General features: G+C 49.5%; 1 long non-coding RNA gene across 4 annotated transcripts; it reads left to right on the top strand.

The window, feature by feature from the left end:
* Positions 1-216: 216 nt before the first annotated feature.
* On the top strand, positions 217-26406 carry LOC142600305 (uncharacterized). 4 transcript variants are annotated; one of them, XR_012833702.1, is made up of 4 exons: positions 217-751; positions 3916-4196; positions 21300-21380; positions 26177-26406. It is a non-coding gene; the product is annotated as an uncharacterized LOC142600305 (long non-coding RNA). The 4 variants fall into 4 exon arrangements; XR_012833699.1 differs by lacking the exon at positions 217-751 and adding an exon at positions 2994-3157; XR_012833701.1 differs by lacking the exons at positions 217-751; positions 3916-4196 and adding exons at positions 11084-16295; positions 17730-17912.
* Positions 26407-27199: the final 793 nt, after the last annotated feature.

Raw genomic sequence — 27199 nt, 5'->3', positions numbered from 1 at the left:
TCCCTGGGTGCTAGTTAAAAGGTGAACTCCGTCAGCGTTTAAAATGCTTGCTGGTAAAATAGCAAAGCTTTCAGTCAGGGTGCAGAGTGCTGGGTCACAGTGTCCTCTAGGAGGTAGGTCAGATGCATGTTATTAATTAAAAAAAAAAAAAACCAAACCATAAAAAGCTTCAGTTTGGCTGCTTGTAAGGGTAATGTATTTGGGTGTGTATTTCAAAAGCACATAACTGATTGTAAAAATCATGGACAGGCTAAGTCAGTATTAACGATGGTTGGATGGGAGGGAGAAGCAGCCCTGGCACATTGCAGGGATGCTCTTGTCATGACCAACCCCTCACTCTCACCCGAGAGGAATTTTTTAGTGCCCATCACAGACAAGCACTGAAATTGCAGGTTTGCAGAAGTTTTCGAATCTCTCCCCAGCTGGCAGCAAATAAAGGAATTGCAAGTATTTATTGGTTTAAGGGGGAAAAAACCCAACCTCAAAGCTATAAAATAAATTTGACAGTGAAGCTTTTTTTAGGGAGTCTTACTTTCTTTATGGTTTTGTGAGTCGAATGTATTGAAGCCTGGCAAAGGAAGAGGATTTAATCTACAGATGCTGTCTCTTGCTTGATGGTTTCCTGCTTCTAAAATTACTCCCAATTCTCTAGAATTGGAGCTGAAACTAGTTTCAGCTTTCAGTTTGTGGGCAACCTACCTTACCACTTCAGCAGGCTGGATTTGCAGGGCTTGGGGGGCAGCAAATGCAAGTAAGTGCTTTTAAAGTTTCTTATATTGGCTGCCCAATGTCCATTTGCCACTTTTAAAATATTTACAGCTGAATCTTTGGATTCGCTTCTTCCTCTGCTCAGAAAAAGTGCCGAAGCCGCTGATGCTGAAATTTTTGGTTCGATCTTTCTTTCCCTGTCCTGCCTGGGGGGGTTTGGAGGAGAGCGTGCTCAGGGCTGATGGACCTGCGCTTGCCCTGCTGCTGTTGACCCCAGGACTGCGGTTTGGAGTACATTGGCTTTTGCTTGCCGGGCAATGGTGAGGGCCAGCTCGAGTGAAGCAAATTAATTATGTAGCTGAGTCCTTAGGTTATGCTAAACCTTCCCCCCTGTTTTGCAGCGTGTGTTTTCGCTCCTTAGGTCTGCCCCTCTCTTGGGGCACTTGCTGACAGCCCCTCGGTGTGTGCCATTCGTGCCCAAACTTTGTGCCGTCTTCTAACTGGGGATACACAAGGCCATATTTCTATTTATTTCTATAAATAACTGAATATTTATGTATTTTTCAAGGTCTGAAATAATCCTACTAGTATGTGTTGAATGGTCCTCGACTTAGTGCTTCAGGATGTTGCTCGGTGCTTTATATTGAGTAAAGCATCGTAGTCCTTACTTTCAGAATAAAGATCTTTCTTCATGTGTGATCTTTGCTTTTTCCATGAGCGCCTGCATCTGCAGGTGCTGACTTACTACGCACAGTAAATACTTAACTATCTATCTGCTGACTTACCATGCTGCTCCAGGTTGCAAGAAGCAGTGAACTATCACAAGACGTATCATTGCTAAAGCCAGCAAAGCAAGAGTATCTGCTCAGCTCCCGAATCCTTTGCATTGCTTTGAGGGGCTCTGCACAGCTGAAGGTGTTGACAGGCTGTTTTCCTGGGCTCCCATCTGCTGAGCAGCATTATGTGGATTAATATTGAGGAACTTGTAGTGAAATTTGTCTCATGCCACGAAAATGTAAAGCCTCTGAAGCTGGCTGGCATCCCAAGGCTGCGAGAGGCCCTTGGAGGGGCCGTTCGGTGAAGGTGGCAGGATTTGCACCGGCCCAAAGCTGTGAATGGGACATGATCTGAAGAGTTTCTAATTAAGTTTTAATCATCTCCAAGCTGGTCTGGTTGCTGATTTTGGGCAGCAGACAAAAGCTGACAGGCAGGAATGGTTGCCACGGGGCCCGCTTGCCGCCGAGGGAGGGCATCTGCCCAATCTTCTGCTCCTGCGGTGTGGAGCCCAGTTCAGAAACACATAATACTGTTTTGGGCAGGTTTTTATTCTGAGGGTGTTTCTTCAGCTGGAACCAAGTCTTGCACCCGTCCTCCTGGTTTTTCCCTGGCAAAGTTTTGGGGATCTTGTGGTTTCGTCGGCTCTGCTTTTGCAGGAAACCATTGTTGTGCCACCTCCTTTTTATCTTTGCAGCAAAAAGGGGACCTGAGCGTGTGCTCTGCTGCCGTGCAATGTAAAAACTGTCTATTTTTATATAGGTTATTGTAGACACGTTGCGGGATGAGGCACAGATGCACCCCAGCCCTGGTGCCTCTGGAAGGTGAACCCCTGCCCACCATCCAGGTGAGAGGTCCGGCTCCATGGACTCAACACCCCAGTTTTCCTGGCCAAAGGGGAGCGCTGGGGACATTCACTGGGGTGCTGAGCAATGCTGGGACCCCCACGCTGCCACGCTTCCCCACGGGCTACGGGGGCTTTTGCTGCCTTTCGGCTCGGCCACCTCCACAGCGTGGATGTGCCCTCCCACCGGCCTACAGCGTCCCTGTGGCAAATGGATGCTGAAGTGCCATCGCCCTCCCCGCTGGCACCATCGCTTGGTTTTCATGAACCTTTTTGCAAGGAGCAACTCTTTCTGCCGGGGTCCCTGCGCAGTTTTATCCAGGGCTGCATTTACATCAGCATCAGGTGGTTTTCATTTGACCTTTGCCCTGCTTAAAAATTAAATACCGAGGTACTAGGAAGAGAAGTAATCTCCCCGATAAGCATTTTTTCCCTGCTCTTCTGTAATTCACGGGGGAGCTGGCTTACCCTGCCTGTGGATGACTAAGGAGGAAATTCTTTTTTGCTTAGGATAATGCTGAAAGTTCACTGGAATTTTTTTTTTTATCATGGGTTTATCGCTTCCTCCCTTTGAATTCCTAACTCTTAGTGTGCAAGGCAGGAAAAAAAATAATGATGACCACAAGTTATGGAATTTGCCTTCTGTGGAAAAGATGCTGAACAGCTAAATGGTGTGCTCAGGTTTGCTGCACGTTGCATGGGGGATTTGCTCCATATCCAGTTATATAAACAGGCTGGGTAAGAGTCATGAATATTGCAGCAGCTACTGTCTTTCAAATGTGGGATTTTTTAACGTTGGAGTTAATTAATGCTCATATCTCTTGAATATAGGTGAGTGTAAGCCTGCTTATCGTACAGATGGGGAGGAGGTTTGGATTTATTGCAGGTCGCTGAGAGATGGCAGGGTCAAAGTCAAGTTTATGTGTAAAGAGTTTCTGGTTCGCTTTGTTAATCTCCAAACCTCCCCTTTTTTATAGAGGGGATCTGGATGTGTGTATCTAGAGAACACAGATGGAGTTTAGCCAGACCAGCACCTTTGAGAGACTGTGTTTTTCAGCTGAACGTGTGTTTATTCTCGCCGTGTTTGCTTCCCGGTGGTGTTACGGTGATTGCACTGTCGATCCTTCTGCAGAGGCTTGACAGCGCTGCTGAAAAGCTTTGACACTGCAAAGCATTGTTTACTTGTGAAAGTATTATTATATTTTGAATATCCATTATTCATCTCTTGTGCTAAAAGTGACATTATATCATAAAATTGCTCTTAGATTTCAGAGCTTTGAGGAAAAGCTGTTTTTTGTCCCCGGCTCCCTGTGACAGTGCTGGGAAGTGCTTTACCCTTTGTATCTCTGTAGTCCTCTTTTATGAATTGTGAGTGATGGCAGGAAAGTATAAAAGAGCACAGAGGAGCTGGTTTTGATGTTCATAAAAGGCTTTGATAAAAGATGCAGCACATAGACTTGATATTATTTCCTATTTTTAACTTCTTAAGAGCATGAAGCACTCAGATCCAATATTTATGTAAAAGGGGAAAGGGGGGCTATATTTCTTCTTTTTTTCCCTGCTTTTCGTTTTTTTTTTTTCTTTTTTAGGACCAGGTGAATTAAAATAGAAAACCGTCTCTCTTCTGTGACCCAGTAAAATTTTGCTCTCTTCCATGAAGCATCGGTAAAGCCAGCCCCATGGCGTTAATGGTGTGGGTGATGCTGGAGGAGACCGTCTGTGATTTCCAAGTCTCCTCGGTCACAGGCTTGTGCCTTCAACCTCAGTTACGGCTGGCTCCACTGGACCCACCAGCCATGGTGATGTGCATGGTGAGGCCTGCACTTCCGGTAATGGGTCTCTTCCCCAAGACCTGGAGAAATAAAACATGGTAAAGCCAGGGCAGCTTCTCTCCTTTCTCTAAAGTCAGAGTACAGTAAAGGCATGTCTGTAATAAGTAGCTTTGCTTGCTCTGTAGAGATGAGAGGCTGTGTGCAAGCTGGGTAATTGGGGTTTTACTGATGAAAGCGCTTGTCATTATTCCCAGCCTCTCACACGTTGCAGTCTCCTCTTTAATCTCATTTATCATCATGGCTTGCTTGTGGTGGACCTCTGTCCTGGTTGATGCATATTCATGTGTGTGTACATACGAGCACATCCATAAAATTTCATCAGGTGCTTTCCTGCATGTGTAGACATGCCCGGATAGAAAATACGCGTGAGGAGGAGTGTGGATGGTGCACGCACATATGGCATTGGCATGGCCATTTGCACAGTTGGGTTCTTCATCCACACAAGAGCCTTCACACTGGATATCGAGACTCCTGATGATGGCAGCATGCAAACCAGGCCTTGAGATCCACCTGATGACAAAAGTCATCCTCTTGGATGACACCACATTTTCTATTTTATTGGGGCAAAATGCCTTGAAACACCCTGTGCAGGGGGGAATGGGTCCTGTTATCCCCTGGACAGGGGCAATGTTGCCAAGTCCCATCTTGCCACAGTGCTAATAAAGAGTTTATCTCAATGGGTTGAGCACAGCCATGGTGATCAGTGGGGGTTTTGAGTTCTTCAGCAGCGTACACTCATCCAAGGGGCTGTTCACATCAGGTGCTGGGTTTGAAGTAGTGGGACTTGGCCAAAGGCGTCCCAACCTCTCACCCATGTAAGGTGAATAAGCACCTTCTCAGTTTCTCACACAGGAACTTTTAGTGAAACCATAAAAACAAAAAGGGAATTACTGGTCTTGGGTGGACATCAGGAGATGCTGAGAAGTGTGTTTGCTTGGGCGGTGTCTCCCTGCCTCTGTTGCTCCTCTGGAGCTTGCAAAGCTGGATGCTGAGCTTCTACAGGGTGAGATGCTCCTTTGGGATGTGTTGGCGTAGCTCTATGCCTGATTGATAGCTTTGCCTCTCGTTCATCTTAGTGGTGGTGAGTTGAGTCCCCAGTGTCCTGGTTCTGGCTAGGATAGAGTTAATTTTCCCCAGGAGCCAGGACAGGTGAGCCACGATGGCCAGGGGGCTATTCCGTACCATGTGACGTCATGCTCACCATAAAAAGGGGGCCAGTCGGGGGTGGGGCAGGTTGTCCTTACCCCACCCCACGAGGCTTTGCCTTTGTCTTTCCCATTCTCCTCCCCATCCCGCCAGGGAGGGGTGAGCGAGCGGCACGTGGTGCTCAGCTGCGGCTGGGGCTGAACCATGTCACCCAGTTTTATCCCAAATGGAAGACTCCAGGAGTGTTTAACTGGGCCCACACGTGACTTTATGGGATGAATAAATTGAAATCATGTCTGAAGCACAATCTAATTTTTTTTCTTGGCCCTCCTGTGAAACCGTGTTAACACCACGTACAAGAGGGTGCTGTCATCCTCTGCTGCATGACTTGTTGGACTTGGCTAGCCTATAGCAGACGCATGTTGGCACATACAGGTGTCCTTTCAACTTCTGACAGGTGGTCCAGTTAACCAAAAAGTTTGAGTATCCTCAGTTATTCTGTAAGGTATGGGTGGACTTTGTTGGACTGGAGACTATGGCACATTGGAAGAGCTGTTGCTGAATCCAGGAGAGACAGAAGGGACAGGTCAGGGTAGGACTTGTTGACCAGTGACACCGTGCTGTGCCCCACCTGCGGCCGGTTGGTTGCATGGGCTCGGGCGCTCGGAGGTGTTTGCACCCTGCCTTGGTGCACGCTGCGCAAGCAGATCAGGTGCTTCAGTTCCACTTCCAGACACAATCCAGCCTCTTTGGTGCGAGTTGGGGAGGAGTGGGCTCTGGAGCACACTGGGGGCTCCCCAAAACCTGGGACTCTGTGGCAATGAGCAGAGCTGTGCCAAAGCATCTGATGAAATGTGGACCTCGGCTGGTGGGAGCTGCGGTTCCTCTTCTTTTGAGAGAAGCTGGGAAAGGTGCCCCAAAACAACCACTGGAGAAAGTGTCCAGATGAAATGTCTGGTAAGCATCAGGGTCCCCTCTGCTGTGTTTTCAGGCTCTTCTGTAATCAGCTGTCATTTTGGGATCTGGGCGTATTGGACCGCAGGGAGTATGGATTGAAACTTAAACAAACAGTGACTCTTCTATAAATATTTAGCTCGCTCTGTTTAGGAGCTGCTGGGAGCGGGAGACAAAATAAACTTAAAGTTCATGACTGTCTAAAAAAGCTATCGGAGGATGGCACTCGGTCACCAGATCGGCTGGCGCATAGGTTTTAAATAGCTGTTCCTCCTCTTACTTTTTCCTGAAGAAAAGGATGTGTTTAAATGTCCTGTGCAGAGACATGAGGTTGCACTCTTCCAGTGTTTACATAGCTGCATTGGGGATTCAGATCAATCCAAAAGTCTTCTTCAGCTTGGCTGTTTGAGCTGGTTGCCCAAGAGGAGCCATGGTATGGAGTAAATGGATGATGTTCCCTGGCCCTACGCATCTTTCTTTGCAAATTTGGACTGGTCATCTGAAGTACGAACATCTGCGTGGAAGGGTGGGATGTGTCTCTGAGTGCGTGCTTTTATCTGGCCACCTCGATACCAGGACAGCAGCTTGCGCCCAGGCTGGCTGCTGACGAAGGAGCTGGGGTCCCTGGAGGGGCTCGTGTAGACAACGCTAAATCTTGAGTTGCCACATTGTTCCTGCTCTTGCAAAAGCCTTGATAGCGAGGTAGACCTATCCCTGTCAGCCTTTTTTGCCTCTTAAATGTGAAGATAATATCCTTTTCTTACCTTGCAGAGCTCTTTCAAGAGTGGGAAAGAATGAAACGTGCTGATAAGAAACAGTATCAGTAGTTGAGATGGGCAGAGGCACACGTGCTTTGAACAAGCAGGGAACTTCACCACACACAAGAGTCTGGGATTATTGATTAAAAAGAAGAAAAAAGATCAGTCATTGATTATTGCTTTTCTAATACAAAGTAATTGCAGTTGGACTAGATGAGGTTGTAGGTCCCTTCCAACTGAACTCCTATCCCATCCTATCCCATCCTATCCCATCCTATCCTCTCCTATCCTAGTAATATAACAATAAACCTGAAATATTTGGCATGCCCTGTGAGACACTTTGCAACTCCTCGCACTGCCTCTGCCCCTGGTTGCAGTGTCCTGGGGCTTTCTGTGCCAGGATGCTCAGCGTGCCCCGTCCCCATGGTCAACTTCTTTGCCTGGAAGATTAATGTCAGGGGAGCAAATGTCAGCGAAGGATGGGTAAGAAAAAGGTAAATTCCTCATTTGCCAGCTTGTTGAAACCACTTTCGGGGACCAAGAGAAAATATTGGTGTTTGAGTTGGATGTGTTGTCAGGCTTGATGGTTTTTCTCTTTCAATAGTTTCTTTTAGTACCCTTCCTAATTTAAAAGCAGGGGTTTAAATTATTAATGTTTTACCTCTGAAGCAGAGGGATTCCAAAGCCTTTGGCAAATCTCTGCTGAAGCATCCAAGGTAAAAAAGAGCTTCATGAGTTCTCCCACCTCCGTCTTTGACAGAAGCCGCTCCTAGTGTTCACGAGAAGCACTAAATCTGCGGAGGTGGACAAAGAGCTTGGTTTATGTAGAAGGTAATTTTCTCCAATGGTGTTTGGCCAGAAGACATAAAGATGATAATGGTTTTTATTTTTTGGCGTAGCCTTTGCAGATCTCTGCGTTTCTGACTGTTGCTGAAGCAGCACTCTGCCATGGGTGAGTGCCAGTGCTGGGTCCGGGATGCTCGGGTGCTGCCTGCGAGGGATGGGTGCCCTGACCTGGTCCTTTTGGCCCCCATCCTTGCAGCACCCCTGAAGCTGAGGCTTTAGACACCGATCCTCACCAAAGCTGTAGTTAGAGCTCAAGCCTCCAGTTAGATTTACGACATTTTTGCCCGCTAAACCTCCCCATTCACTTTGGGTATTTGTCCTGATTTTCTACCAAATCTCCTCCTTGCTACTTGAACTAAAGAATAAAGTATTATAACTTTGGCTCGGGGCAGCTGTCCAAGGGATATATTGGGATACACTTGGCCTTTGAAAAGAAGGACTTTAGTCTCCAGCCCTGTCAGTCCCACTGGCTCCTGGAAGATTTCCTTCCAAATGGTTACTTCAAACCTCAGAGAAGAAGTTTGTCTTTTTCAGAGCTATGATTAATACCGTTTTTACGCTTCGCTGCAAAATGCCGCACAATGAATGAGACCAGCAGGGTGGTGGTTTATTGGGGAGAAGGGAAAAAAAAATCATCAAACAAACGCTTTCAGGCGCTGTTTTGGAAGAGCGATATGTGTGTGTGTGTGTGTGTTGTATAATCTCCTGCAAACTGCAGGGTTGCATTCCTGTTAAAAGGAAGGGAAAAAAGAAGACTTCAACCTCATCTATGGAAAGAATGTCAGAAATAGTTGAGAAGTTGAATAATTACAGTCTTTTTGCACCAGGTCAGTGAAAGCTAAGTTAACATGCAGGATTGCGATGCAATACATCTTTGCAATTATAGAATCACAGAATAGTCGAAGCTGGAAGGGACCTCTGGACGTCATCTGGTCCAACCTCCCTTCCCAAGCAGGGCTACCTACAGCCAGTTGCCCAGGACTCTGTCTGGATGGCTCTGGAATATCTCCAGGGACGGAGACTCCACAACGTCCCTGAGCAACCTGTGCCACAGCTCGGTTACTCTCACCATAAAATTAGGCGTAGCGTGTTGTATTTCAGCAAGCCGGTTACAGGTTCCTGCTCGTTCCTGGTGCAGCTTGGAAAGTTTGGAGGTACGTGCGTGGTTTTGAGTCGGAGTTTGCTCGAGCGTGTGGGGGACGTGGGTCTGCAGCTGAACCCTGTGGCTCGGGCTCAGTGATGCTTGGTTGGGACTTGGGAGCTGGACGGCCTTGGTGCAAGGTGCCAAAAATGGTCCCCGTGTCAACGTACAAGAATCATAAAAAGATTTTGGTTGGAAGGGACGTTAAAGATTATCTAGATCCAACCCCTCTGCCATGGGCAGGAGCACCCTCCACTAGACCACGTTGCCCAAAGCCCCATCCAGCCTGGCATTGAACATTTCCAGGGAGGGAGCATCCACAGCTTCGTCAAGGAGGCTTACTGCGTGATGATGGGGTGTCTGAGAGCTTGTGGTCCCTCGGGTTTGGTTTTGAGGCTGTACCTGTAGCTGAGCCTCCAGCTAGCTTCGCTGACTTTTGCTTCCCTTCCTTCGACACCATGTGCCTATTCCCAGACAGTGCAAGGGCCTGAGTCACTTTGCCACAGGAATCTGGGACTTATTTATCAGCATAAAATGAGGCTAATTACACCTTCGAAGTGCTCGGCATCAGTGGAGCTGCAGCATCAGGTGCTTCCCCAGAAGGTCCCATCTCGGTGGCAGACCCCCTGAAAAAGACACCGAGGGGTTTGTGTGTGGATCCGTGCCCAATGTGTCCCCATCTTGGGGACACAGAGGATGCTAGTGCACGTGGGAGGTCACCTAAACTCCTGTGGGGGACATCAGAGTCAGCACAGATTTGCGTCCTGGTGGCTTTGTGTGCATCCCTCACGCGTGAAAAACAAAAGCGAAGCCTAAAACTACGCACAGAACCTGCTTCCTCCTCTTAGTCTGTGGTGTTTCCTCCTTCCTCCCTCCCTCCATGGAAAACAGTAGCCCTTCTTTGTTGTCCTGGGTGCATTTTTTTTTCTCCAAGCCTTTCTCTTTTTGTGCTGTTTCAGTTGCTGATAAGCGATGGGAATGGCAGGAATGAGATGATGGTTCCCAGTGAACACTACCACTGTCCACAGATGCGTCCCATCAGCATGTTCAGCCCTCGTGCCAGTGACAGGGGTGTTTTCTCATCAAAAATAGACCACAGACAATGCCACTTCCCGAGGACTGTGATTTATCATTTAATAACAAGTGGTTACTCATTTCCTTTGGAAAACTTCTGGAAGTGTTATTTTGCTTTCTCCCCTCGCTTCCTTTTTTTTAAAATTTCCTTCAAAGCCCTGCATTACCCTTCAGAGCCACTGCGTCTGTTAAATTAAGTGTTCCCTTTTCAAGTGGAAATCATATTTATGATTTAAAGATCATGAAAAAACAAGTCTTAACCCTTTGGGTGTGAGCTTTTCTTTGTAAGCTCCCGCCGCCCTGAAGTTCTAGCTCAGCCAAGGGAAATAGTAACGGAGAGACAGCTCGGTAGGTGAGACTTGAAGAAGAACGGTGGTGCTGATCCTTAATATGGAATGGGTGATCTACTTGATCTGACTTTAAAGAAAATTTCAAATAACTGCAGAACTTGTATCGTCTGAGTTGCCAGCTCTTAACTGTGATACCTCCTGGTGTAGCAAGTTCTCCTGAGGGACGGAGGGCTTGCAGAACTGCTAGACAAATTCATACCAAGTCTGGTATTTTATTGACTTTACCAAAAAAAGTGCTGAAAGCTGTTGAGTAGTTCTTGAGGAAATCCTGACAGCTTGACAAACAAACTCAGGAAATGCGCTGAAGATGAAATCATCATAAGTGGGCACTTAAGAAGCTAACAGAAATGGTTAGCTGTTGGATCGGGAAGGCATTTTGAGGGTCAGTAGCAGATTGGATGGTAAACTGCAGAGGATGCGGAAGATGGAATGCAACCAGCGACATTGCAGGTACTTTAGGTGATAGCATCTTCTCTTACAGTTGTTTTAATGAGCTGCAGGGGTGATTTTGAAGACAGGAGGAATAAATGCAATAAAGACAAGTGCAAAAAAGTGCTCTTGGAAATCAGATGCACATACCCAAAATGAGCAATCACAGGTTAACTGCAGAAAGGGATCTGGGAACTGCAGTCAATCACAAGCTGATGTGAATCAACAGTTGGATGCTGTTACAAGAATGGCAAAGGTAATAATTCGGTCTCGGTTGTCATATAAAACCTCACTTGAAGTACGGCATCCAGTCTCAGCCCCTCTATTTTCAATATGAAAGCGGGCGGCCTTGGAAGATGAAGCTTCTGTTTGGGAAGCTCATGAGGAATAGCTGGAAGATTTCCGTGTGTTAAACCTAGGAAAAAACCAACTCGCAGGTGTCAGGCCATGGTTTGATGGGATGCTGTCTTCAGCAGTAGTTTTGGAGCCAGGTATCTCTGCTCTCCTGGTGTTGGCTGTACTGCGGCTCATCACGTGGTCCGTTGTGTAGCCACAACTTATATGTCCACACTGTGAGCTGGGACATGGAACTTTTGTTAGTATAGAAAAAGCCAAGAAGTGTTCCCAAAATTATTTCAAAGTATGGCTGTGCAGTTTTGCCTGGACAACAGATGGCGTGCAGGAGGAAGGAAGGAGAGCAGGGAGAGGAGAGGTGGTCGAGCATCTATTTGGAGTTGACACTTGAAAGGAATGTAGCAGATTTGAGACGTCCAGGAAAGTGGTATAGTACAGCATCCGATGTCTCTGTGTCTGTGGACAGGACTAGAAGAAAATTGTGTACAGGGAAGTGCTTCTCTGGACGCCGTCTTCCAGTGCATCATCTCCGTTGTGCCTGGTAGCAGCAGGGTAGGCTGGCATTTCTCAAAGCGTAGGTTCCAGCTCCTGGTGGTGGTGGTGAAGAAGAAGAATGAGCGTTGCTGGAGCCGGCCCAAAAAGTGTTAGAAACCGCTTTGTTAGGAGCACAGCAGCCCTTCCCGGATGGTGGGGTGAGCGGTGCTTGTCGCTGGGAAATGCAGCCGAGTCCTGCTTCCTTCTTGGCAGAGCTGCGCTGGTGTTGCCTGGGAGAGTGGCATGAAGACAAACAAGCCGAGAGAGGGTTTGGGGCTGGGTGGCTGTCTGAAGTCCCTTCTGGCCCAGCGTTTCTGCAGTCCTTGCATCCACATTTTGGTCTGGCTGCTGCCCCTGTCGCTCCTGCTGAGGCCGAATGTCCCAACACCTCCTGATGTTCTGAATCCGAATTTCCAACATTACTGCGTTACACTTGGTTTTTCGGCTCTTGGGAGTAGTTTAGTTGACCACAAATTGGTCACTCTGTGCTGTGATGCAAGCTGATGATTTCCTCCCTGCGGATGCTAAACCAAATACCCCTGCAACTGCCGTCGGACGGTGATGTTACTCGGCTGGTGTTTGCAGCCGGTGGGAATGCTCTCGAGCCATGCAAGCCGAGATGATTCAAGCTGATACTTATGATTAAATGCTAAATGCCTGGTCTGTTCTGCCCTCCCAGCTGTACCCCACAGGGAAAAGAGGGGGTTTACTTCAAGAGGAAAAGATACTCTGGTATTGGTTGGTTGGTAATAAGAACGCAGAGCATCAAAGCTGAAGGTAGTGTGCGCTGGGTTTTAAAATCACAGGAGGATATAAAAGTGCCTTGAAGAGGAAGATCATAGATAGGCAGACCTGCTGGATACGCCTGGTCTTTTGTTGTAGGCTGCAGAGCTTTCCCCTGTGGTTTGCAGGGTTCCCTTGCCTTGCTGCATCACGCCACAGCGCAGAGCACAGCGTCTGTGCCTGCTGTCTTAGAGGATGTAGATGTGAGCTTTGCTAGGAAGATCTAGGCTTCAGTTTGAGCTTAGCTGATGCTAAAATTCCCCTGGAAAAAAATACGCTTGCTATGCTTGCTTGTGGCATGTGTGACATGCTGGCGCTGAATCTGACTTCTGTTGATCCAGGCTGCTTAAAAAAAATAAAAGCAGCCTGGTAATTTGTCTTAAAAAGGGTACAGAGAAAGTGAAGAAGAAAACAAGCAATTTGCTATTCATTGCTTTTTCAAGGCTAACGGGCTGAGGCTTACACTGGGAAGAAGTCAAATCCCCAGGCAGTTCCTACGCACCACATAATATCAAAAGGAGTGACCACCAAATGAAGTTTGCTGGGCGGCGAGCTTGTGGCAGGGCTGGCGTGGCAGGACTGCCGATAGCGAAGCTTCAGAGCTCTTCGGTATGGTCAGTCAAGTTGTAGTGGCATCTCGGGGATGTGTCTTTGGGCATGCGGAAACCCTACCCTCCGCAACACACAGCGGGTGGTTTGGGCAATGCTGAAGGTCTTTATTTTCTCGAATGCTCAGAAGGGGCAGGGTGAGCCTCAAGCATTGGGGGTGATTTTTTTTTTTTTCTTTCATGGCTCCTTCCAAGTTTGCACTTCTGGAGCACACAGAATAATGTCTCCGGGTGTGCTGTGTCTCTTCTTGGTTTGCTTCTGCCGGCTTTCCTTTCACTGCTGCCTTCCCCAGCCACTCAGTGGATTTTGGACTAGGATTGCCTTCTGCTGTTTTTCCCACCATTACCTTCTTCTCAGTGCTCTGCTACTTCCCAAAAATGAGAGCAAAGGGGACTAAACAGAGGTGGCAAAGGCCACCTTCCCTCCCTGGAGGGTGCCAGGCCTGGCTCCTAGGCATTGATGGGTGGCTGGAGGGGAGCACTGCCGGCCTGGAGGCGTGCTTGCAGTGCTGCTGCGCTGAGCCTGGATCCCCCGGTCACTCTTTCCATGCACGGGCATGCTGTTTGCTAGCATCACCCTTGCCCTGCATTTTCCAGGTGTTTCTCTGTGCAATAACATGCATCATATTAAAAAACAGTAATAAAATGGGACTAGCAGGAGCTGTGAGGCATCTGGGTTGGGTCACTGCCTCTGCCCGGCCAGCACAGGGAGGAGAAACTGTTCTGTAGAACTGCAGCGACTGTGTCCTCCATCCCACACGCTGCCTGTGTGCAGCCGGCCGTGGCCCCTCACGGCAGCACCGGCTCCAGGTCTGCACTGAACGTGGCTCTGCCTAATGCGTCACGGCTGCGAGTCCTGCTCCTGGTGCTCACATGGGGACCTCGCTTGGGGATGTCTCTGGAGGACGGGGTCGTGACGCCCTGGCACACTGCTGTGCTTGTATTAACGAGTTTGTGGGGTAGTCCTGCTGGCTGCGTCTACCGAAATCTCCCCGGCTGTTGCAAGTGTTGGGGTTGTCGCTGGTTCCTCTCACCTGTTGGTGTGTTTTGGCTGCTCTCTGGTGCTCCCTGCATTTTGACTCCTTCATTCTGTAGATTCGCACCCCATAATTGTTATAATCAGCATGTTTTAGCAGAGCTCCCGTTGGCATGTGCACTCTTCCTCTCTGCTTGGGCTTGAAAAGCCACGTGGAAGAGTCTGCTGGTGCTTGGTCCAGGGGAGAATCTGTGTCTGCATCTGTCCTTCCACCCACCCGCATCTATTGGGCAGAGGGATGTGTCGGAGGAGAGGAGCTGGGTGTGAGTGGGTCCCCAGGTTTTCATCTCATGTCACCCTCCGCCTCCGCTGGATGGAGAAGAGCCGTTACGGTTTTGGCGCCGGGCAGCCCCGGTCCGGTGGCAGGGGTGGTGATGGGGCGCGTGAGCCTGAGAAGTGCCTGTGCTTGGAGCTGCCACGGCCAAGGAGCCGCTGAGCTCGTTGGGGGAAACTGGTAATTAAAGCAGCTTATGGGTGAAAGGGGAGGGGGGGTGTCTTGTGTTAATCGATAAAAGGTTCAGTTTGGGAGCGTGGAGGTGGAGGGGGCTGGCGGTGGTCCGAGCCACATGTTTCACAGCCTCCATCAGTGGGTACCAGGTAGCTTTCCCCTGATCCGGGCAGAAAAGCTGCTCATCTGGGGGCAGCATCCATCCTGCTTCACCACCATCTGTCTCTCCTCTTCCTGCCTGCTCAAAAACTGTTCCCAGAGGCCGACCTGGAGGCATAGCAGCGGCAGGAGGAGTAGGCTGTGGGACCTCAGGGTGGGACTCTGCCAGCACCTGCTGGGAGATGTTTAATGTCTTCGTTCTTCCCTCAATGTGTTTGTCGCAGGGCTGTTGGTGCTGCGGGGGGTGCTGAGCAGGTGGATACCAAACAGTGTTTGTACCCAAGTGTATCATCCATCCTCTGGTCCTTTCTCTGGTGAAAGCATCTCTTAGGCGGGTTCAGCACCTCACCTGGGTGGTACCCACACAGGGCATCCCCACTGCAGAGAGCTCTGTGCCACCCTCCCAGGGCGGATGCTTGTGCCTGCAGGTCTGCCGCGGCTTTGCTTTCACCTGCTCCTTTCCCGGCACGCTTGCTCGGAGCAAGGCATCAGTGTGCCGAAAGTGGGGAGCCTCTGCCCGGCGACCGCAGAATGGTGATGGACCAGGCGGCGCCCTCCACCCCGGCTCTCCTTCTCCCTCTTGCTGTCCCCAATTTTCCACTCGCCTCCCTCCAGCTCCGTGGCTGGGGGCTGCCGGTGACCGTCCCCGCGGTGAAGCCTTGCCCCGGCGCCATCCTCCGCCAGTCCACCCTGCTTTTCCCTCCCTCTCCGGCTGCTGGCTTGCTCTAATCGACTTTGGCTTCTGTCCCAGGAATGGCCTCTCAACACACACAAACCAGGAAGGCTAAAATAACACTTTAAAATTGTTAAATAAATAGCAATCGGGCTCTGCTAAATGGGAAACGCAGCTTAATTTGTTAAAGGTTTTTTTGTCCTCCCTTCAATGGGGGATTTGGCCAGGCATATGTGTGTGTGTGTGTGCAGCGTTTCTTGTAGCTTGTAATCTGCATGTCATGGCCCCAAGTGGGCAGAGAAGGGTTATGCGACTCCGAGTTACTAAACACTTACAGTAAAAGTGTAGTCATCCTGAATCTCATCCAGAGAGCTTTAGATTTTTTTTTTTTTAGGGTTTTTTCTTTTTTTTTTTTTTCTTTTTTTTTTTTTTTATTTTTTCCTTCTCTCCCGGCAGGATACTGCTGCGTCACTTGCATTCTTCACCCCAGCCGCCTTGCTGGGCAGGCGGTCCTCCAAGCCAGGCGGTAACTCTTTCCAGGCGGTCCAGACGCTTATATCCCGCTCCGTTCCCTCTCCAAGAGCTTTGTGCACCCCTAGCAAAGGAACGGCTGCCCACGTGGCCAGGGGTGCCCATCCTCTCAAAACCTGAAAAACGCTCATTTCTTTCTTGTGCCTTTTCAGATCTCGAGCAAAAGTAGAAAAGCAGTTGTAGCTGTATGAGAGAGCGGGGATGGGCAGCTCTGGATAAGCGTTTGGAAAATACCCAGGGAAGACGGCTGCTGGCAAAGGCTCTGCTGAGTGAGAGCAGAGATTGACTTGGGTACCAAAATGCATGTGTCAGGGTGAGAAACACACTTCTTGGGAAAGACACGGGGAACTGGCCGCTTCCCAGCACACACCTCCCTCCCGGTGTTTGCCCTGCAGGAGCCCGGGGAGGTGGCGCTGGGGCTGGTTGTCTTCTGTACCTCGGTGCTGAACGGGCTGTCCTTGCCAGTACCAGGGCATCCACACCGTCTGCGCAGAGCCACAGGGATCCAGCTTTTTGGTTTTTCTGGGTTACACCTTCCCCCCTGCTCTTCCTCACCTGTGGTGGGGTGCATAGGCTGCACCTGGGCTGGCCTTTCTCCATCGCTGCTCACTGCAGCACCGCACGTTTGGGCGAGCGATGCAGGAGATGCAGCACTGTCACCAGGACCTGCTGCTCTTTTAGGCTCCTCTCCATTTTTTTGTTTTTTAAATGTGGATTATCCCAATCTGCTGTTCTGAATAGTAGAAACTTGTCTGTGTTTTGGGAGACAGTTGTTTCTTATTAACTAGCTGAATAGGGAAAAATTAACCCTTACTGTAGTGGGAACTGCACGAGTCAAAATTCTACATTCCTTCTTCAGCTCCCTGAAGCCGTTCACGTAAGGATGAGTTGTGGGTCAGAGAGGGGCTTTGCCCTTCTGCCACGTTAGCTGTCTGTCTCTCTGAATGCGTGATGACAGCAGAGTAAAACTGCAGTTATGGCCTGAGTGGGGATACCCAAAATTAACTTCAAAAGGAGAGGAAGGAGTTGTCTGAATACAACTTGCAAGCCTTTAATTCTTTGTGACCGTGATACTCTGCGCGTGGTTATCTCGAGCATCGGTGTTGCTGCAGTGATGGAAGCAGCTGATTCTGTATGGGAAGACAAAGGTTTAATAGAAGGCATAATAATATCTCTTAGATGTTTTAATTTTCCCCTTTTCATCCCAAACTGTAAGTGCAGAGTTTCCTCCGCTTTGAACGGGTCTTTTTATGTTGGCCTGCCTTTCAGATTGAGTAGAATCATGTTTCTTCAGTATATAAAATGAATCTGGCAGCCTGGTGTTGTACTTCAGCCTCCCAAAGAGACACATAGGCATAAAGCAAGAAGATTCACTGCGTACTAAAATGCTCCACTTACTTACTAAAAAAAAAAAAAACCATAATAAAATCCTCTGTGAACATCCTGTTTCAACTTTGCAGTAAAACTCACCGGTCAGTAAACGGTGGATCTCCTGTTCCCATGGAGAAAGGCAGTTGCAGACTTAAGAGCTTGCTGTGGGAAAGGGGGAAAAAAAAATAAATCAAAAAGATCCACTCTTGGTCTTGCAAACAAAGGTTGCCTTGGATTGCGGTCACATGTTGCAGTTCAGCTGATCTCGCTCATGCCAAAAGGGGAAAGATTTCTAGTACTTGCCTGAACCCCACTGAACTGGTTTAGGGAATTAATTAGAAGAAAATTATTCACCTTTTTTTTTTTCCCCCCCTAGCTATTTTTTTCTGAGACCTGATTACCCTGCATTGACTCACCAGGTCAGGAGAGCCAGGGGGAACTGGGATGGGACCACCTCCTTGATGATATATGACCATTGTGTGAATTTAACTGTGATTTAAAACTGCACCATTGACAAATGTCTTCTGGCTTTTCCCTGTTGAGGATGAAGGAGTCTCAGGTACTCAATCTGGGATGCCGACAAGCTTTGTAAATCATGCCTAGCGTCCAAGTTGCATCGAGAATATTGCGGCAGAAGCACCTGAAAGAACATTTGGGGGTTAGTTGCAATGTCCAGGCACATCAAACGAATTGATAAGCTGGTGCTGCTGGAAACCTCACCGTGCATGTGTCTGTACTCAGTGAATACTGTTGGCCAGGTCAGGCTCCTTCCCCAGGCACACCCCTCTGTCCACACTGGGGGAGATGTTCAGGAGACCCTCATACGGCCAGAGGTCATGTGAAATTACACAAAACCCACTGCTTTAGCTTCACAGACTTGGCATTTGGGTAGGTATGTACGTTGCATGTATTATACCTGGATTTTTGGGGTAAAGCCAGCGTAACAGGTTTAGCTGTCCTCCCGGGCAGTTTTCTCAGGGCTTACGGCTTACTTCTGATCTTTATGGTGTATCAGGTCCCTGGGTTTCAGAGGGTGTTTCTTCTGAGGGGTACAGTCTCAGCAGAGCCAGGTATTGAAATGCTTTGCAGGATTTTGCCACCTTGCCCATCCCATGTGTGTGCTGGGTCTGGCTGGGTGCGGAGAGCGGCTGGGCTCACAGTCCCTGGGAGTGCTGCTGCCCCGCTCGAGCCAGGCTCTTGCCTCTGCTGTACCCCATGTATCTTTAATTTCTGGGGGCAGAAGTCAAGTACTCATAAGACCCCCACACCTGTTTGTTTTGAATGGGTTGATGGTTATTTTCCCCCCCTTTTTTTTTTTTTAACTCAACATTATGAATTAGGGCTGCTGCATTAAAAAGAAGAGGTGAAAATGAACTTTTTTTTTTTTTAATTTTACAGTGAAAAAGTGTGTCTGTGTTTCTTGGATGAGGCAGAATAAAATACTTGCCACTTCCCAAGTTTCCTGTGCTGCCCTGTGGCTTCTGCGCTTTGTTCGCAACACCCCATGCCTGAGATGAAAAGGTTTGGTGCTTGCTCCCTTCGGGGCAATGTGGATTTCTCCTCAAAAACATCCATTCTAACAACTGGTTTTATAAATGCCTAAAAAATGAGGCTTGTACCTTATCTCTTGGGAGATCGTTGATGGATCCATTTCTCAGAAAGATATTTTATTCAGTCCTTTAATGCCATGCCACTCCCTTCATTCAGATGCCTGGAGTCTTTTATCACATCTCCTCTTACTCATTGCTTAGCCAAGTTGGGCATATTTAGTTCTTTTAATCTTTCCTCGTAACTCAAGTGTCTTTAATCATCCTTCTTGATGTCAGAGCATTTGATGCCCACTTTTATGGCAAACAAGCCTAGTTGTTTCCCCCACCCCCCCACCCCTGTATGCATGTGAATCACTTGGGAGAGGTCCCAGGAGAGCAGTCCTAGCTCTGTGCCTGATTGCCCAGCTCATGCCTGGGTTCCTTAGAAGCTCCCTCAAACGTCTCACTGTGGGCACCGGTGAAGATTTCTGGCTCACCTTGTATGCCATTCGACTTGGCACCCTCTGGGACTAATTAATGTGTTTATTTGTTGGATGTGGGCAGCAGCTCCCTCCAAGACGTTTCATGGGTTAGGTTTCCAGGGGGAGATTTCTCTGGGCATCCGCAGGAGGGTGCAGGTGCTGATGGTGTTTATGCAAGATGGCGCCAGAAAGGTTATCGTAACCTGCGTTTCCTTCCCCTACCTGCCAACAGCAAAAGTGAGAGGTTTAATTTGTTTCTATGGTCTCGAAAGCAAAGCCTGGTGATGAGTTGTTTTTAGGTGCTTGTGCTGCAGGTCAGGGGAATATTTCTACATGCTGCCAGGGCTGGTGGCCCCTTCTTGCTGCTGACATTGATGCTGTCTTTCCTGAGTAGTTAATCTATTTTGCACCCAAAAATAGTCATTCACAACTTATTAAATCAGTTTGAACGTAAGGATTGCTGCTAGCTGTTACCAAGCAGGGTCTTCAGACTTGGCTCTCTGAAGTTGAGCGCCTCCTTTCCTGCATGGAGATGTCCTGAATTCCCCCCACATGCCCACCTGTTATTTCAGTGGGAGCTGTTTCAGAAAGCCCCACTAGATCATTTTCTTAAAATAGCCCAGCTCAGATGCTGACTCAAAGGGGTTAAGACACCGGATCTCCAGGTTTGATGGGTCTGGGCCATTGCTGTGCAGCTCAGGGTGGCATCCCTGACATGGGCTTTGTATTACAGAGCACTTGGCAGGGAGTTAAAGGAGGCCAAAAGCCTCCCTGTCCCTCCCCCACCTCCCCTTCTGCTGGAATGCTTCTCATACTCTCCCAAATTTAGCAGTGCAAATGTGGCTGGGTTAAGTAGGCTGAGTGATGAGGCTATTCTGATGGGAATGAAAGTCCCCGTACCCTGCTCTGCCTCAGGCTCGTGCTGCCAGAGCGGCTGTGTGGTACATGGCTGTGTGGTATATCGCTGTGTGGTACATGGCTGTGTGTACGTGGCTGTGTGATATATGGCTGTGTGTACATGGCTGTGTGATATATGGCTGTGTGATATATGGCTGTGTGGCACATGACTGTGTGATATATGGCTGTGTGATATATGGCTGTGTGGCACATGACTGTGTGGTACATGGCTGTGTGGTACATGGCCGTGTGGTATATGGCTGTGTGGTACATGGTTGTGTGATATATGGCTGTCCCGGCAAGGGGTGCCGTGGCCTGAGAGGAAAAAGAGGAGCGGACTTTAGTTGGTGGAGACCAGAACAACAGCCTGATGTCCCTGTGGCTGTTCCGTGCAACCCCTGGGCTGTAACGTGGGGTGTCAGTAAGGCTGTAGGTCACTGCTAGGAAAAGCTCACATCCCCTCGAGGATGCTGCTGGAACGCTTTGGGTGATGGAGCAGCGCTCTGCTGCCTCCATCCCCCTTCCTCACAGCTCTTGGCCAGCCCCAGCTGAGCACCACAAGAAGGGCATCTCTTCACCATGCTGAGTACCACTCCTGGCTGTGTTTCCTGCCATTACTGTTTAGGAGCGTTTGAGGGACTGCTTTAGAGATGACAGTGAACATTTCAGGAGGACCTCATTGTGCTTGCTTTGGTGCCCCATTGCTGGGTTGTCATGGGTGTTCATTGTGGGACAGGCTGTAGGGCTCCATCCCTGATGCCAGTCCATTCACTGCCACAGAAGAACGTGCTGCTGCCTCGTGTGCTTGCAGGGGGCTCCTGTCCCCTTCCCAATGTATATATCTATTTAAATAGATAATATATATATTTTGAATTAATATATATTAAAAATACCTAAGTCGATGATAAGCTGAATTTTATATATAATTGCCTTCCAGTGCAGCCTTATTTTGAAGAGCTGAGGAAATGAAACTTTTCAGTTGGTGGGAGGGAACAAGGTTGGGCTTGCTGACATTTCTTTTGTTGTGATGTCATATAGGTCTCGGTTGACTGCAAAAAGGAGAGAGGAGAAGCGTGTGGAAGGGAGGTCAGATCCTGCCAGGGTTTCCTGGGCAATGAGGTGAGTGGTGACGGCTTTCAGCACTCATAAGCCTGGAGATACAAGCCTTCCTGGGCTTCCCTATGCCCCTTAGGTGACACCTCTTCTGTTGAACCTCTAGGCTTCATTTTTGCTATGGGTTTCCCTGTTGTACTGGGTTTGTGTGGCAAGGTTTTGGTAGCAGGGGGGGCTATAGGGGTGGCTTCTGCGAGAAGCTGCTAGAAGCTTCCCCTGTGTCTGACAGAGCCAATGCCAGCCGGCTCCAAGATGGACCCACCGCTGGCCAAGGCCAAGCCAATCAGCGCCTCTGTGATAACATATTTAAGAAAGGGAAAAAACCAGTTAGAGCTTTTGCAGCCAAAGAGGGGAGTGAGAAGATGTAAGAACATCTGCAGACACCAAGATCAGTGCAGAAGGAGGGGCAGGAGGTGCTCCAGGCGCCGGAGCAGAGAACCCCCTGCAGCCCGTGGTGAAGACCATGGTGAAGCAGGCTGTCCCCCTGCAGCCCATGGAGGGAGGATGAGGGGGTGTAGAGAGTCCACCTGCAGCCTGTGGAAGACCCCATGTTGGAGCAGGTGGATGCACCCAAAAGCGTCCGTGACCCCATGGGAAGCCCAGGCTGGAGCAGGCTCCTGGCAGGACCTGTGGCCCCATGGAGAGAGGAACCCACGCTGGAGCAGTCTGTTCCTGAAGGTCTGAACCCTGTGGGAGGGACCCACACTGGAGCAGTTGGTGAAGAACTGCAGCCCGTGGGAAGGAGCCATGTTAGAGAAGTTTGTGGAGGACTGTCTGCCATGGGAGGGACCCTACGCTGGAGCAGGGGCAGAGTGTGAGGAGTCCTCCCCCTGAGGAGGAAGGAGCAGCAGAGACAACGTGTGATGAACTGACCGTAACCCCCATCCCCCATCCCCCTGTGCTGCTGGGGGGGAGGGAGAGAAATTGGGAGTGAAGTTGTGCCCAGGAGGAAGGGAGGGGTGGGGGGAAGGTGTTTTAAGATTTGGCTTTATCTTTCATTATCCTGCTCTGATTTAATTGGTAATAAATTAAACTAATTTCCCGAAGTTGAATCTGTTTTGCCCATGACAGTAATTGGTGAGTGATCTCTCCCTGTCCTTACCTCGACCCACGAGCCTTTTGTTACATTTTCTCTCCCCTGTCCAGCTGAGAAGGGCAGTGGTAGAGCAGCTTGGGTGGGCACCTGGCCTCCAGCTGGGGTCAACCCACCACACCTGTATTTTGCTTCTTCAGAGCTGTTGGGAGGATTGCAGACTGCTGATGTGCTTGGGAGTCTCAGAAGGGCTGGAGACTATCTTGAGAGACCTTGTTTCTGGCTGTATTTGGGCTTCACAGCAGGGGACTTTGCTTCTCCAGATTTGAGAGACCTCTGGTGCAGTTACCTGCCACTGAACCAGTCACCCCCTCAGCCTCCTTCTGCAGACCTGGAGGGAAAAGGATATTTTTTTGGAAGCACCTGAGCCTGACCTGCTGTAGGCATCTGCATGGGATGAATCATTCCCTACAGTACTTGCTTCTCTATACTGTCAGCACAACCAGGACGGCTTGTTTGAATGTAGGGTCTGCAACACATGTGTAGCATCCACGCAGCGGGATTCAGGGTGCTTGCTGGTGGCTTGGGGTGTCCAGACCCACTGCATGAAAGCTTGGGCCTCTCCTAAGCTGCCTTTAAATTTTCTTCAAGGTTTGGACACAGCTTAAATCTGTGAGCTGCTTGTCTGAGCTTGCTCTCAGCGTTTGTACACCCCGACTGGCAGCGTAGGTACGTTCCTGAAGGGTTGGGCATCATCACAGAGGCAGTTTCAGTCCAACTGGGTCATCTCCTGCTGGCTGTTGCAGTCCCAGTGGGGACCAGCAAGATGACAGATGACTCTAGCCCCAGGAGATGACTCCAGCCCCAGTAGCCACTGCATGGAGAGTCCGGGGAGGCTGCTGGGATTGCCCGTGAACCTCCTGGGAACCAACCCTGGAGCCGCTCTGGCCTCTGGCTTTACAACTAACGTGGCTTGTGGCTTTTCAGCCACCGAGGGGTTGGAGCGATGGTTCCCTGGCCCACGCTCCCCTGTAGCTGGAGCATCCCCATCCCAGTAACTCGGCTATGGCACAGCAGCCAGCAGGAGTGGTAGTGGGAGGAGCTGGGTTGATTAGCATCTCCCTCAAGAGCTTTGGGCACTTAGTGCTTCTCTGTGCAGGGGGAATTCTCCCCAGAGATCCTCTGCCTTTGCTGGGCCACTTCTTCTGCTTCACCGTATTGTGGTGTGGATAAATATCGAGTAGAAAAGGTTATAATTTACGTGTACTAGCTGTTGTACCTAAGCAGCTGCGACTGGAAGATTTTTGGTGCGCTTTTGTTTCTGCTGATGCCCTCAATGTGTTCTCAGAGGTGCGGCCCATTGAGGAAGAGGGATTAATGTTCATGGTCCATTGTCAAGATTGTCACCTTAAATCAAGGAACAAATGCAATTTGCTGTAGTACGTCACTCTTGTTTAGTTTTCAGTGGGCAAAGAGAAGGTGTATGTGTTGTTTTCTTTATATAGAGAGTTCCTTCTGCAATATACTGTTGGCTTTTCTGTGTTACTGGTCATTGGAGTATTTTCCCTGCATCCCTGGAGAGAGGAGACGGTCCCTTTTATAGTGAGGGAAGCACTGTCACAGTGAAATGGTGTGATCATTCCCCTTTGCCTGAGCCCTGGCCATGTCCAAGTGGGGGACACGTACATCTTCTGCCTTCTGTCTGTCTACCTTGGGGACGAGAAGACGTTGCAGGGACTCGTGGTGCCCTTGGGTTTGATGCTTGCTTCTGCCGCTGGTCTCTGCTCTCAGGTTGTGCATCGATTCTCCACCCAGAGAATAGGGATAAACTAAGTCTGTGGAGTTGTGGTGAGAATTCCATTAAGGAGGAGCGATGTAACAGGAGATCCTAGCGCTGTGTCTAAGCAGGGGTGATGCTTTCTGCAGTATCAGTGGTTTCCAGCAAAGAGCCTCATTTTACTTGTCTGCTGGCTGTCTGACTGGCTTTTCTATGATAAAGTTCACTCCAGCTGGCTTCTCTTCTCCATCCCTCCTTTTTTGGAAGCATCTTTGTGTCGGCTTGACGCCTGGGACGTCAGCGAGATCCTTGGGGCTCAGAGATGTAGAGCTACTGAGCCCGTGACCTGGTGTGAGGCGCTCTGCTTTCCTTGGGCTTGGTTTGCTGGGATGCTTTGGGATTCTGGGACGCCGTTAAGCAGGAGAATTTGCTCATCTCCATCTTGACAAAGATAAAACGAGCAGCCTGCCTGAACTGAGGAGGGTTTTGCAAGTCTCAGTGACATCGGCTAAATATTCGGAAAGGGTGTGAATTGGGGGTGGGTGGAGAAGGAGGTTTAAATCTGTCTCCCCCGCAGCTAAAAGCAGGTGTTCAGTTAACTGGGAGTTGCCCTAAAGGCAGAAAATAAGGATGCAAATGGCCTGTGAAACATAAAAGGAACCATCTGAATGCCCCTTTCTGCCAATAATGAAGTTTACCTCCACCCTGGGGAATTTACATGAGGCAAGTTGATCTCTGAGAAAAGGCACTTGGGTTCAACAGGACAAGACGACTCTTGCAAAGAGCCCAGACAAAACACAAAAGGGTGGGCTGTGCCGATGCTGCCCCGGCGGGGAGCTGGGTCTTGCACGAGCAGGGTGCTCAGGCGCGGGCAGCGTTTTCGGCAGCAATTAATTGCTAACAGCGACTGGTTGGCACTTGTGAGGTCGCTGTAACAAAGCTTCCTCCAGGTTTTGCCGTAGTTCAGCTAAATCAACGCTGATCCCCACTCGGGATAGGGGCTTGTGTGGCAGCTTAAAACCTTCTTTAATCAATGCGATCTGACGTGCGTTGGGTGAGCAGAGCTTGCTGAGCTGCCACCCCTTAGACTCTTCCAAGTATGACATGAGACCAGCTATGTTAAATCTACCTGGAAGGGCGTTTGAGCTGTGCTTTGCCTCATGTCTGATGCAGTAGCAGTACACGAATCCAGCCCGTTGCTGCAGCTCAAGAGGTAACTGGTTAAGTGGTGACATCCCTTAGCTTGAAACAGCTGTGGATTTAGGACCCTTCTCAGCCAGCGTGGCAATGCTGAGTGCGGTGGGGAGCCGTGCTGAGCTGTCGCGCTTCCCGCACTGCCCCAGTTCCGCTGGGGACAAATTTTACAGCCGACCTGGGCTTACACCAAACCAGGGCATTTAATGAAGTTAATTTTTTTTTTTGCTGTGATTTGGACCTGCACACGTATCCCATCGGGCACCGTCAGCTCAGCCGTGGTCACACGTGGCTGGTCTGCCCCCCTCTCTCACCTGTGCTCTCCTGCGGTGCAACATGTCCTGCTTCAGTTCCTTGATAGTTCCACTAATTTTGTCGGTGATAATGAGCAATTCCTCAGCACCCCCAAAGCCAAGATGCTGACTCTTTCACCACAAGGGTTAAAACTTACTTATTTTCTGGGCTGCTCCTCCCCCTTTCTGATTTCATGCGATATGTGCAGGATGTGGTGATAAAGTCCGTTTGAGCTGTCTCTTATTTCAGGCATTTTTTCTTCTTTAAAGTGGCTGCGTGGGGTGATGAGCGTGTGCGTGGGTGCCTGGATGGGAAGGTGGGGAGGGAGCAGCAGCCTGGGCAGCCCCATGCTCTCTGCAGGCTCTGTCCGCGCCCATGTGGGCACCCAGACGTTTGATCAAAGGTTTCGAGGCGTTACAGAGCCGTTGCTATAAATCTGGAAAAAATAAAGGGTGATGTTATTCAGTCTGGTCTTCCCTCAGCTTGTTACATTTTCCTCTTCAGGATTCAGCTGCTCCTCATCAGCGGCTCCCAGCGTCGTCTGGGCCAGCCAAGGACTTGCCACGTTCGGTGGTTACACGTGTCCGTGCCTAGAGAGAGCACAGCATTGGTGCAGATTTGTACAATATCTCCATTGCAAATTTGCATGGTGTGTATGGCTGTGTGGGTCTTGTGTGTTCGGGGCTGGGGGGGGTGTCCAGTAGCAGACTGCAAATGTATTTAGTTGCAGGTGTTTTTTGGTCTTTTTTTTTTTTTTTTTAGGTTTTTCGTCAGTGGGTTGGTCAGTTCTGCTGCTCCCTATTAAAGTTAACAGTGTCTATGGATGGTTAAATCACACGCATTTAAAAAGCTGCTATCAGAGGTGGTTTGTATCATCTTAAATGTCTTCTCACCCTCCCCGTGCCTTTGCCTTCCTCTCCATGCACAGAACTGTCCTGACCTTGGTGTCTCCCCAGGGTGTGCACTGCGTTTCCTGGGAAGCTTGAGGACGTAACAGGGGAAGTTGAGGGAGTTCATCCAGACGTGGTCCATGTTGAGCACCTGGGGGATGAAGCTGGAAGGGAGGCAAGGAAAACCTGGGGCAGAAGCCAGGCCATCAGCACCTCCTACAACACAGTAGAACCCAAGGGAGAGCCCCCAAAATGCTGACCAGGAGAGACTGCAAGAGGTCTCTAGTGCCACCAGCACCGAAGGAGGGCAACCAGCACCCCCAGGGATGGAAATGTCCCCACCTCTCCAGGTGACCCCTTTCAACACTGTACCACTGAAAACTCATAGGAACGCCTTCCCCAGTGTCCTGCACGATCCTCTCGGGCCACAACTTGTAGATGTGGCCTTTCGTTGTATAGTCTGCTGTCTTGGCTGTGATGGAATGGATGTTGAAGGGTTTGGGAGGAGGCAGGGAGAGGTCTTCTCTGGGACAGTTGTGGGTAACAAGTGATGGCATGGGTGGGTAGCGAATGCATCTGCAGTGTGTCCTGCAAAGATGTCTCCTTTGGGAGATGTTGTCCTTGTGGGGATGTTTTT

Source organism: Balearica regulorum, chromosome 2 (assembly GCF_011004875.1).
Source record: "Balearica regulorum gibbericeps isolate bBalReg1 chromosome 2, bBalReg1.pri, whole genome shotgun sequence".
NCBI classification, from domain to species: domain Eukaryota; kingdom Metazoa; phylum Chordata; class Aves; order Gruiformes; family Gruidae; genus Balearica; species Balearica regulorum.
Note: the sequence above shows the minus strand (reverse complement) of the source record. Positions and strands in the feature narration are given on the sequence as shown.